This window comes from Equus caballus, chromosome 9 (genome assembly GCF_041296265.1).
Source record: "Equus caballus isolate H_3958 breed thoroughbred chromosome 9, TB-T2T, whole genome shotgun sequence".
Taxonomy (NCBI): Eukaryota; Metazoa; Chordata; class Mammalia; order Perissodactyla; family Equidae; genus Equus; species Equus caballus.
In genome coordinates this window covers 91308054-91320823 of record NC_091692.1, presented here as the reverse complement: position 1 = coordinate 91320823, position 12770 = coordinate 91308054, and positions in this window count along the sequence as shown.

Sequence of the window (12770 nt, the reverse complement as noted above, 5' to 3'; positions counted from 1 at the left end):
CTAGCTAAGATACTTCAGAGCAAAAATAAATACATATAGACATATATACACACACACTATATATACATACACATAACGTGTACATATATATACCCGTATTTATATACGTACACACATATTACATATATATAAAATACATATACAAACTCATATGTATATATTTATGTCATTCCAGTTTTATTCTTACGAGGTATTACTATTGTCTACACTGATCCTCACAAGAACTTCAAGGTAGAAGCAAATATATTGTCCCTTTGGGACTGACAGATTAGGAAACTGAGGCCTGATAAAATTGAATTTCTAGCTATTCCCACAGCTGGTTGGCAGCAGGACTGTGGCAAGCTTCCAAATTTCCTGACAGAGTAACCCAGTTTTTTCTTCCCACCAAACAATCGCGCCTAGATAAATGTTTGGGAACAGCAATTCATTCACTCGTTTTTTAAAAAAAGGCCACCTAGGCAGCTTGCCTTCTTCTGAAATGGGAGAATTGGATGCACAAACCTTTTCATGGCTAGATTGCTGGAGATTAAAGAAGTAACTGTCCTTCATAATTCACACGCAGAAGTGGTGAGAAATAATCTGTTATTATCTAGAGCAAAGAAAGAGAGTAATTTATAGCCAACCGTGAATACTTAATCATGAGGCCCAGTGATGTTGCTCATATTAACACAGCCAAAATAAATCAGCTGTAAATCCGTGGCCGACTTCCACATGGCATCGGGAAGATAAATCAATGGAGCCAGGCAGGAAAGAGTCTGTCTGTGAAACAGAGTTATTCATAAACCGTAGTCCAGCCCCCTGCCCTTCCCAGCGCCCAGGCCAAAATTGCCTCAGCCCAGCCACGAAAGTAACAAGACTGTACATTTTATAACCAGCAATTAGAATTCCAGAGCAATTCCAAACACATTAATTACTCCTAAAAGGCCCCAGGTTGTCTTTCTGTTAATTTTCCGGTGGATAAATTCGATACTCCGCGACAAGTCGAGTAAAACTTCATTAATTGAGACTGCCCAGGGGATGACGGTCTGAGTTAGCGAACAGTGCAAATTTCACATTTGTAATCAAGGAAATGTGTTGCTTGTGCTTCTGAGAACACAGGGTAATTGGAAGTAGATTAGCAAAAGCTGTATTTACGTCGCTGTGTCTATTTGAAAGCAAAAGGAAAAAGTGTCTATTTTTACCTAAAAATTATTTTCCATAGAATTTCTTAGATCTCCTTTAATAAAAAGATAAATTAATTAATGAAAGGATTTTTTTTTATAATTAGCCTAGCAATTATTTGCAAATGGCACTACAAATGATTTGGAAATTAAAAAAACTTTTTAAATGTTTCTCTTGCACATGTACCTCTAAAGTCTTTTTGCTGTTGTATATTCTGTTTGATAGTCTTCTGTGTCTTGGATAACCTTCAGGTCAGCCTTTTTCCAAATTACTTCTTACTCTGTAAGTGCGCTGAAATTGATGAGATCACATAATGCACGTTTCTCCTCTCTGTCTGCCTTTCTTTACCCTGGTCCGCACTAACTTTCCCACCATTTGATTAAATCATGTGGATCCTGTCGTGGTTGCTTCCTCTAAAGAGTTGTTACAATATATTTATTGTCTGTCTATCCAAAAAGATTTCCTTGTTCTCACCTGCTTGTGCCACATATAATGCTTACTCATTTTAAGTGAATATAGTGGCAATTGCCTGCTGCCTTTTCTTTCGACATTCTTCATCCAAACACATTGTGTTCTAAGGTGGCAGGCAGAGGTCTTCGCTCTCCAGATCTCCTTCTTATGCTCTGCTTTTGCACACATGGGTGGCAGCAGCCCTGCTCAGAACACAATGCCAGCACCAGGAGACAACCTGAGCCCCTCCCCCAAGACTGTGTGATCCTCAATCTGTCAGTCAGGCAAATCTCAGTGATCCAGCATGCACAGAGCGTGGGCACAGGACAGGAGCCAGCGCATCAGAACACTCACTCCTCAGAACGACCGTCTGCTCCAGGTGTTTCCACCGCTCGGCATGTGAATAATTGAGAATTACAATAATGACCCCATCCCTCAAGATGTCACAGTTAACACCTGACAGAGTTGGGATTCAGACCCAAGTCCATCTGAATCTAAACCCGTTGGTCTCCCAACAAGGAGAGAAAAATTTAATTCACTGAGTGTCCCTCAGAATCCTAATTCAATTTCAGTCCTCAATGGAAATCTTCCTGATATACATCAGACAACCTCTGCTGCCAAGGAAGTGAAGAATGGAGGATGGGGGTGGCCCTCTGTGAAGGCTGAGGATCAAACCAGGATTCAGGACTCATTACCTGAGGCAGTAGATGGAGAAGGCACAGGAGATTGAGAGGATGCAGGCTGACTCCAAGTAAAAACAGGAAAATGATTGCTTTAAAACAAATCTCTGAAATCATATTTTACCTTTTCTTCCTGTATTTTAACTTTTCTTCCTTATGGTAAAACTTCAGGCAAAATGAATAGAGATTTTGCCAAGTATTATGTATAATGACCAATTCTTATAAATAAAAAGGAATGAGGAGACAAAATGGTATATAATAAAGAACATAGACTTTGGAGTAAAATAGTTTTGATTTAAAAATATGTGTCAACTACTTTCTAGACAAGAACTCTTTGGCTCATAACTTCTCAGTGAAACTTGGAGATAATAATACCTATTCTATGCAATGTTCTTGGGTAGATTAAAAGAGTTAATGCAGAGGAAGTGTTGCCCTCTCTACCTGGCTTGGAGTTTATGCTTAGCACAGATGAGCAAATTATTCCTTCCTTCTTTTTATGTCCCTGCATCTAAAAAAGTCATGTAAGTGTCAATAGACCCAGATTCATGTCTTAGGTATGGCAGAGATAGCAACACATTATTGTGGAAACATCTTGGGTTCTTAACTAGCTCTGAGACTTGGGACATCCATCCCTATGAAAAAAATAGGAGTAGTAATCCCTACCATAAGAGATTTTACACATAGAATGCCTAGGGGAGGGCCTGGCAGACAATTTCCTGTCTTTTTGACTTGAACAAATCATAGATTATTTTCATTTTTAGGACCTTAATTTTCTTACACTTATTTATTCTGCAAATTATTATTAGGCACCTTCTATGTGACAATGCTAGGCATATAACCACAAACAGATGGAAAAGGTTCATGGCCTCTAGAGGGAGAAGCCATAAGAAATAAGTAAATAGTCAAAATAATGTGAGACAGTGATTCAAGTGGGGAATACAATAACCAGGATGACGTGAAAGAGAAGAAGCAGATGGGGAGTGAGGTTGCCTGGGGATCCTTCTGATTCTAGCATTCTAGGACTGGTGGTGAGCTCTCCACCAGAACTTGGACTCCAGGCTCCTGATGCTGTGTTCTCTGCCTACACTGACTACCTATATGCTCTGGGTTCTGGGCACAGAGCAGTTTTCTGACCTGCACAGTGAAGGGCAGCAAGCAAGCTGAAATGAGAAAGCAAAGCTTTGGTGGCAGAAGTTCCAGGTCTCATTTGGCTTCATTGTCTCCCATACAGTAGGAATATGAAGCATGCAATCACCCCATGGAGTCTCAATTCTGTCTATTTGGCAAATATTTTTGAAAGCTCAGGTTTATTTGTAGTGTTTTTTGTCGTATTCTCACCATTTATCTCCCCTCAATCAGGCAGCTCAAGAAGTGCTTCTCAAATTTTGTGTTTAAGGTTCCCCAAGGAATCTTGTTAAATGTGGATTCTGATTCAGTGGATCTGGGCTAGGGTCTGAGGTTCTGTTTATAATAAGCCTTTGGTTAGTGCTAACCTGCCGTTCCAAAGACCAAACCCCGAATAACAAGGAGCCAGACTGCTCTCCATGTGTATACTTCAATGAAGGGATGATGGCCCAGAAAGCAAAAGGAGGGAAAAACCTCTCCACATTTAGTTTAAAGTCCTGAATGGCAAGTTTTCCCACCTACCTGAGCACGGGCTTCCCCTAGTGGGGTGGGGAAAAAAGAGACAACTGAGAAGCAGTGAAGTTGGCAGAAAACGGAATCCAGGAGACAGATCTGAGAGACAATGGGAAAGGGGCAGAGTCTGAGTATGTAGAGAGTTCCGCCTCCCCTCACATAGGCACCATCTATACCCGCACCCAGGAGTTCCATGGGCATTGAGTGTTCCCTCAGGTGGTCGTACATCATTGCACAAGGAGCTACGCCGATCCTCCTTCCTGATGTTGTCTGTTGCACACTTCCTTTGAACAACACAACACTTTCCCTGTTAACTGGTAAGTTCCAGCTAGGTCCTAGACATTTCTCCATCTTCAAGTAACCTACTCCATGTAGAAAAATCACCATTACTATCATCACCCAAATTGTCAAGAGTCACATAAGGCCCTAGAAACAGATCATAGAACTCTGGGAATCTGGTTTGGTGGTAATTCTGGTGATGATGGTGATATTGGTGTTGGTAGAGACGGTGGTGGTGTGGGTTGTGGTGGTGATGGTAACCGTAATGGTGTTTGTCATGGTGGTTGTGATGGTGGTGTTGGTTGTGGTGATATAGTAGCAGTAATTGTGGTAGTGATGATGGTAGAGATGATGTTGGTGCTGGTGGTGGTGCTGATGGTGACAGTAATGACAAGAGTGGTGGTGGTAGTAATGGTGGTGGGGGTGGGGGCGGGGATGGTAATGGTGGTATTTATGGCATTTATTTATGGCAATGGTTTGAAAAGGAAAGCCTCTGAATCAGCCTTGTACTGCCCTGACAAGAATCAGCTTAAGATCCCCATTCAGCTGGAACATAATAAATCACACCTCAGTCACGTCCATAAAACGGGGATAATGAGCCCTAACTCCTAGGTTTGTTTTACACATTATGTGAGGTCATATCTATTGCAGAGCTTGAAAAAATAAGACTATATACATTTCATCATTGTAAATCCATATACCAAAATCACAGAGAATCTGTGCTTGTTTATCTCACTCACATTTGCCTAAAAACTGCTAACCTCTCCCTACAGCTCTTCAGAGTGGAACTTTCTGAGTGTAGATTCTCTGACACTTGATTCTTCCAAGGGAGGTATTTTTGGCCCAGGGCCTTGTTCACAACACCCTCAGATCCTACACTCCAGATCACTACCCGCTCCTCCCACTCCCAGGACCAAGTCGGCTTCAATTTCAGACCCTATTATTCTTCCCAGTGGACAATAAAAAAAAACTAAGTTCCTTTAATAAATGTTCAGTGAAGAAGAGGCGTGAGAAATTGATTATAAATGCTCTAAACCCTGCATCTCCAAAATGAGAGGGAAAAAAAGAATAAAAAAAAAAAGCTGATTTCAAACGAACTTTTTCATTAAAAGCTCTGTTGACAGTCCTCCGAAGGATGTGAATGCCTCAGATGAAAGCCATGAAGAACAGCGCTGTCTAGAGGCAGCCCCCAGTGATTTGGAGGTAGCTGTGCACTGCTAAAGCTAATAAGCTGTTTCTTCAGAGTCAGTGGTTGACAACCAAACATGGCAGGGCCTTGCCATTGTCCTCTGAAACAACTCCTGCCTCAGTGTTACTGATGTCAAATTCAGAGAGAAGGTACAAGACCTGTGGTGGTATGTTCTTTATTTTAGAGAGGAAATAATAATTGGGACCCCGTTCCATCTCCCATCACAACCCCCCAATTATTTTCCCAGGTACAATTTCATCACTCATCCTTCCTTTCTTTCATTCATCCATCTATCTCACTCTTTTATTTTTTTATTTAACACACATCTACTGTGTTCCAGTCACTTGGCTTGGTCCAGAGGATATAAAAAATATTTAAAAGGTTCAGATATGCCTCTGCACTGATGTTCAAAGAGATTATGGAATACTGGAAATGTCATGTTGGCTCTCACTTATCTTAAATTTTTGCCAAAAGACACTAGAATATCTTGGGTACCCACTCCAGATGGAAGATCCAAGAGATTTCCTCACTCCGCTGAAAAGGCAAATCACATTTTTTAGTTAGGATAGGACAGGTTATACTGAAGCAAAAAGTATACTCCCAAATCTCAGGGTCTTAACACAACGGAAGCTTGTTTCTCACTCATGTCATAGTCCTAAGAGGGTCAGGGAGCTCTTAGTGATACTCATTTCAGCGGTGATTTGGGGCGCAGGCTGCTTCTGTGTTGTATCTACACCACCTGAGATACACGGCTTCAAGGAGACTGTGGAGAAGAAAGCGAGGGCTGAGGATATTTTTAAGGGCCAAGTTTTGAAGTTTGAGCCAGAACCTTGTCATAGTGCCTCAACATAACCATAAGTACGGCTGGGAAATAGAAAGGACCACATGAGTATTCAGTAAGAACCAAGAATCTTGCCACACTCACAGTCCAAGAGTCTGATCCAAACCTTTCCCTCATACTCTGAATTTTATAACTATAGTCCCACCCTTGCACCCTCTGTGTGACCTACACTTGCACACAACGTCTCCAGGAGAGCACATTGGAGCACACCAGACCACTCACACTTAACATCCACATTTTTGAAAGGGAGTTAAAACAAAGCAGTTTAGAACTGGCCTGGGACTGCCTCCTATCTCCCCCACTTGTTAATTACGTAGCCCTAAGCAAGCCTCTTGACTTCTTTGAGCATCATTTTTGTTCTCTATAAAATGGCAACGATCGTGCCTCCTCATAAGTTAGTTATTCAGAATAGGTGAAATAATGTAAGTAAATGGCTCAACAAGGAGTTTTACACAGAATGCTAACAATGTTTATTATTACCTGTGACAGGTTTCCATTCTGGTACATTGATCTCGACTTCCTTATCTTAATATACCAAGAGAGGATACACAAGGCAAAGACGCGTTTTGCCATTGTTTCTTTTGTTGACAAGATGATACAGCCTCACCATGTGTAGCAGTCAGCAGTGCAACAGTAAGCTTTTATTCTCAGGCCCACAGAGCAAGGAGATGGTTGGAAATGTTCTACTATAAATTTGTTCATTCTGGGGTCCAGACTGAAGGGGTAGCAGCTATATTCATGATCATGTTCTTCTCATGGGGGAAGCTGAAAGCACAAGAAGGGTAAATGGAAGCACACAATACTTCTTACGGTCTAGGCTTGGGACTGCCACTGTGTCCATCCACCCACATCTCAAAGGCCAAGGCAAGTCATAAGGCCAAACCCAACATCAATGGGCTGTGTCCAATATCCTCCACCCCTACTGGATGGAAGTGCAAGGTCTTAAGGCAAAGGATACAGGAAGAGGAGTAAAATCAGAAATAATAATGCAATCTATTACATTCCAGTGCCTACTTCACCCAAATTCCTTTGAAAAATCATTTCCAAATTTGGGGAAAAATGTGAAAGCTGAAAATAATTTTACCTAAGAACTCCATTTTATGGACAAAGAATTGAAGACTCAGAGAAGGCATCGACCTACCCGATGACGCAGAGCCAGCACCTGGTGGAAGACGCAGCCTCTGACTGTGAAAGGGATCAGCCTCGGAAGGGATAGGTGGGTAAAAATCCCTCCATGATGTCCCAGCCCACCTGCATCAGGTGACTTCTGATCCAACTCACAGAACAACCTGATCAAGTCCTATTCTCCCCACTTTGCAAACAGGGCAGGGGAATCAAATCCATGAACAAATTATTTGAAATCTACTCGATATTTTTAAAAACCAGAAACTGTATTCAAATTGTATTTACTAGTGTGCATCATATGGATTACAGTTGTATCTTAAATGTACAGAAGAACACATTTAGTCAACACTTCAGAATGAAGTGAAACATGGGAAAACGCCCAATAGGGACTTCTGGGGCAGGGGAGGCAGGATGGGGAAGGCAATGGCCAGGAGAGATGGAAAATGAGTTTCCACCACCATAACAATTTGTGAGCATTTAATTACGGCTTGATTTTGCTGATTGTAATTAGAATGCTTTCTCTGTAGGGGGATATAGGGTCAGAATCCCAATCTAGGTTAAGTTGACACCGTCCTTAATAAGAAGTCTGATGACAAACAAGAATGACTACCCCCACACTATAAAGGTAAGGGACAGGGGGCAGGGGCGCTATTGTGTAATTTTATTGAGAAGAAAGACAAACTTTCTGTCAGCAGCCTTCAATTAACGGATCTTCCCCATTAGACAGATGTGGAAACTGAGTCCCAAAGAAGCTGAATAACTAGAATTCAGGTCATTGAGCTGAGCTCAGCGTTCATTTCTTTGTTAACCAAATATATATTGAGATTTCTCTGTGCTAAGCAGTTCACTTGCTTCCAGGACAAAGAGAAAAATAAGCCAGTAGTCTCCGCTCTCAAAGACCTGATGGTCCAAAGGAATGGACAGATAGGTGATATATAATATACATATAGTGTATATTATCATTAATATGTATTAACGTTCTTTCCATTAATGTATATATCACAAGGCAATAAAGTCATGTACACTCCAGCTACACATGTGCATACACTAAACCACAGGAATCTCGTGCCTGGATAGGCCCATATACGCCAACATATGCTCAACAAAACACATGTTCATAGCATCATTATTCCTAGTAGCTCCAAATGAAAGTTGCCCAAATATCCATGAGCCAAAAAGTATGTAAATAGATTATAGTGTATTCACCTGACAGAATGCAATACAGCAATATATATATTATTTAACAAAGTACAGCACACTCAGCAACATGAATGAATCTCATAAACTATGTTGAGAGAGCTCATAGTTTGCAACACACAGCCAGACCCAAAAGAGAGCATGCTGCTCAATGCCATTCGTACAACGTGTGGCAGCAGGGAAATCCATCTCCACTGTAAGAGTCAGGACAGCAGTTACACACAGGGTTGGGAGAGCAGGGAACGGTGGAAAGAAAGCATTAGGGGGCTTCTGGGTAGGTGATAAGCTTGGTTCCTTGATCTGGTGATGCTGGGAACAAGGGTGATTGTAGTTTAGAGAGATTTATTAAGCTGTGCACTTATGATATGTATGCTTTTCTGTCTGAATTACTTAGAACTTTCTTTAAAATGCAGTGACGTAAAGGATGGCTCCGTCCACTTCATCTCTTTAATATTCTCTGATTTGCTTTCTCTCTCCTGGCATAGCCTGAGCTCAGATTGCTACAATATACCGCAGTATCCTGGGTTAATAGAGCAAGCAGACATTTTTATTCCCTTAACAAATCAGCAGGCTGATAAACAAATGTATTATTGAATGTGTATGTGTCTGTTTTTCTGGTTCTTTTATTTTTCACTCCTTTAGCATAAAGACCAACACACCCTGGGTCTTAAGATTCTGCTCCAAAGAAAAGCCATCAAGTTCTGATTAGCTGCAATCCAGAATGAATCTTTTCAATGAATGAAAATGAGGCAAGCTTTTATGGGCCTATTACCCGAGGGCATCCTATGGTATTTTTATTCTCCATATTTGACCTTAAAAATGTTTTGTAGTTTGTCAAGGATATAATTTTCACCCAGTCAGGCTGCAGGGGCAGCTAATTAAGTGCTGTTTAATGACATTTGTTCCTTAAAGGAGGCCTGATTAAATGTACCATGTAATTTTTTACCAAATCAAGCAATTCACCCAATTTTCAAATGTGCTTAATAAGCCAGGCCCAAGTCATTACGGCCTGCCAGCTGTGTGACTGATGAGGCTCTGGCTGGAAGTGCTCTCAACGTGGCTTGTAGATTCCTACCTCCATATCTTTGTCCAGGCTGTCCCTTCCACCTGGAACATTCTTCCCCACTCCCCCATGCCTATGCCAATCTGACTCATTCTAGAGAATCAGTCTGAAGTCCTACTTTCTTCTTAGAATTTCTTCATCTGGAATGTTCTCCAGTTTAGCCCGGATCACTCTCCTTCCTCCAACTATATGCCCTCCTGCTATATACCCCTTACCTTTGAATGTGTGCCCCACCCCAAATTGCTTGGTCCTCTTTCATCCACGTGCTTCTAATGTCCCCAATTAAATTATACCCATTGTGAGTTCGGGAACCATTTTCATACTTCTTCTAAGCCTCAGAGCTTTACAGCGTCCTAAGGACACAGAAGAGCTCAAATTCGGGAAGAGCAGGGAAACTGCTTTAGGAAGACATGGAGATGTCAGAATCCTGCGCTTAGCGGCTGCGTGGCCTTGGGCAGTTAATTACCAATTTTCTTCTCCAAGCCCGAGGTCCCTCACCTGCAAAAGTAAAAAAACGTATATATGCCTGTGACTCTAGCGGGAATTAAATAAGAAAATGCAGTGGCTCTCCCACTCCGCTTTGCTTAAGAATTACTGGAGTGACTGTTAAAAATCAAAAATCCTGGGCTACTGTTCTTTTCCCCCAAGAAATTCTGACTAGATCTAGAAAAATGCTTATGCATATTTACAAGCATCTCTCATCCCCACATGTGATGCTCGTGCAGGTGTTTAGAGGTATCAGTCTTTGAGAAACACTGAGATGCAAAATAATAATAACAATAACATTTACTATTATTATTATAGAGCCAAATGATGTCGAAGTTTAAAGTGGCCTAATAAATAGCTCTTTAACTCTTCACCCAATTTAAGAACAAATTAAGAGACAAAGAAGCAATAAAATGGATGGAGGTCACAAAGCTACCTTCATTTTTTAAAAAAAGCTGAAAATGGACAATGCGGCTCATATCTGTGAGCGAGTGGACTTCCTAACACTGGAGGCTGGGATTAGAAAGTGTCTGTTTTGCCCCTTTGGTTAGATCTCTTTCAGTTGTAACAGAAAGAGTCCTTGATAGATGTCATGTTTCTCTATCTCTCTGCAATTCACATCCCCAGCCTAGGACAGGCATGACCTACCTTCCCAGTCCTGTCCTTTGCCAGGACCTGCTCTTGGTTCAAGTCAACCCATATTAATATATGTGTGTCATGCACATGCTGTGTTACGCCTTAGAAATAAAATAGGGGCAAGAAAGATCCAGGATTCAGGTCCTGCCTTGGAGTTGTCACAGTCCAGGGGGAGTTCAGAGAATGAAGCAGATCATTGAGGTAAAATGTGCAGAGGGCTACAGTAGTGAAATAGACAAGCCCCCTTGACCCCTGAACTCTGTCAGCCTAGGTCCTGAAAGGCCTTTGTCTGCTTTTATTGGGTTTCAGACACACAGTGCTGCCGAGGGCCCACTCCTGGGTCTGAGTGCTCCTTGCATCCGTCTTTCCTCTCCCTCTTACCCACCCTAAGGTCACACATCCTCCTCCAGGCATGCCCTCTCTATTTCCTACGTTCAAGGAGCATGTGAGGCAGGAGTTAAAGTCTCAAAAAACAATCCTTAATTTTCATTTGCTTAACAAAAGGTGAGGAAACTTCCTCCACCTAAGACTGAGAAAGTGAATCCCCCGTGACCAGGAAGACCTTCTGCTGCACAGTCAGCAAAGCCCAGGCCTAGCTTCCTCTCTGCAGGGACCCCTCTGAGCTCTCAGATCTCCCCATCCTTCCCAACTTTCAGATGGGGGCTGGGCCTGGAAAAGTCCTTTCCTTTATCCTGCAAGAAAGAGGCAAGATAGGATATGGGGACACAGTTAAGGAGAGCCCTGAGCCACCCTAACCCATTGAAGGCTTCAATTTCCCCCTTCCTAACTGGTAACTTACAACCAGTTGCTGACTTCTCTAAGCCTCAGCTTACTCACTTGCAAAGCAGGAACAATGGTGATTCTCCCTTCCAGGACTGGTGTGAGGGACATATATGAGAATGCAGACAAAAGCATTGAAACCGGCCCTGGTCTGCAGCCAGGGCTTAAAATGTGAGTTGTTATTGCACAAGGCATGTACCTCATTCTTTCCAAAGAAGAGAGGAGGAGTGGGTGTGCCAAGGGAGGCAGGATGGAGGCTTTGAAGTGGCTCATGGGCTTGTAACAGAAATCAAAAGACTTTTAAGACAGCACTGCATCCCTGGATGCCGAATAAAAGCCAGCTGAGCAAGAAGACATCCGTACTTGAGTGGCTCAAATCCCCACTGTAGATTTGCTTTTTAGGTTTAAGAAAAATATCAACCAAACAAAACTTTTTTTATTTTGTTATTTTTTATCCCTGGGTCTTTGTTCCATGCCTCACTCACCCCAAATTTCTCTCCCTCAAGATCTGCTCTGATCACCACTTCCCCCGAGAAGTACCCCTACGGAGGCTGCAGCCGCTTCCTGATTGTAACACAGAGTCAGCCAGGACCACGGTGAGAGAGGCTTCCAGAGAGGGGGGACTGTCTCAGAGCGGAGGGCTTCCCTGGGAAATGGTGCCCAAGTGGATGGCGGGCACATGACGAAACATTAACCAGGGCAAAGGAGAACCAAGAGGGCACTCACCAGCCTGCTGCGTTGGTGGCAGACACCTAGAAGAGACGCCCAAACTCGTTTGTGAGAAGTAGAAGTCAGTGTGTCAGTAGCTAGTCAGTAAGCAGCTTCTATCCCTGAGCCCTCTGTTCACAAGATGAGTTGATCAACTGGAAAGGAGCAGGTGTGGGGGCCTAAGTGACAGGTTCAGCGAGCACAAGCCACCAGGTGGGCTGGAGCATTGGATGCAAGGGGGGAAAACATGGAGGACGTGGCTGAACCAGATCATAGAGCAGCTGATAGCAAGCTTGTATCCTAAGGAACTTAGTCCCCGTAAGTACAGACAGCCCAGGGGCATACCACTCTGGATGGCAGAACCGGAATTGGAAGCCAGAGCGCCCAGCTCCGGATCCAGGGCTTACACCACAGCACGAGATGCCTTCCTTAGCCATTTCTTTCCATCCTGGCAAGTAACAATAACAGTAATGATAATAATAACAATAACAATTGATGTTTATTAAGTACTCGTTCTGTGCCAGGTGCCACTCTAAG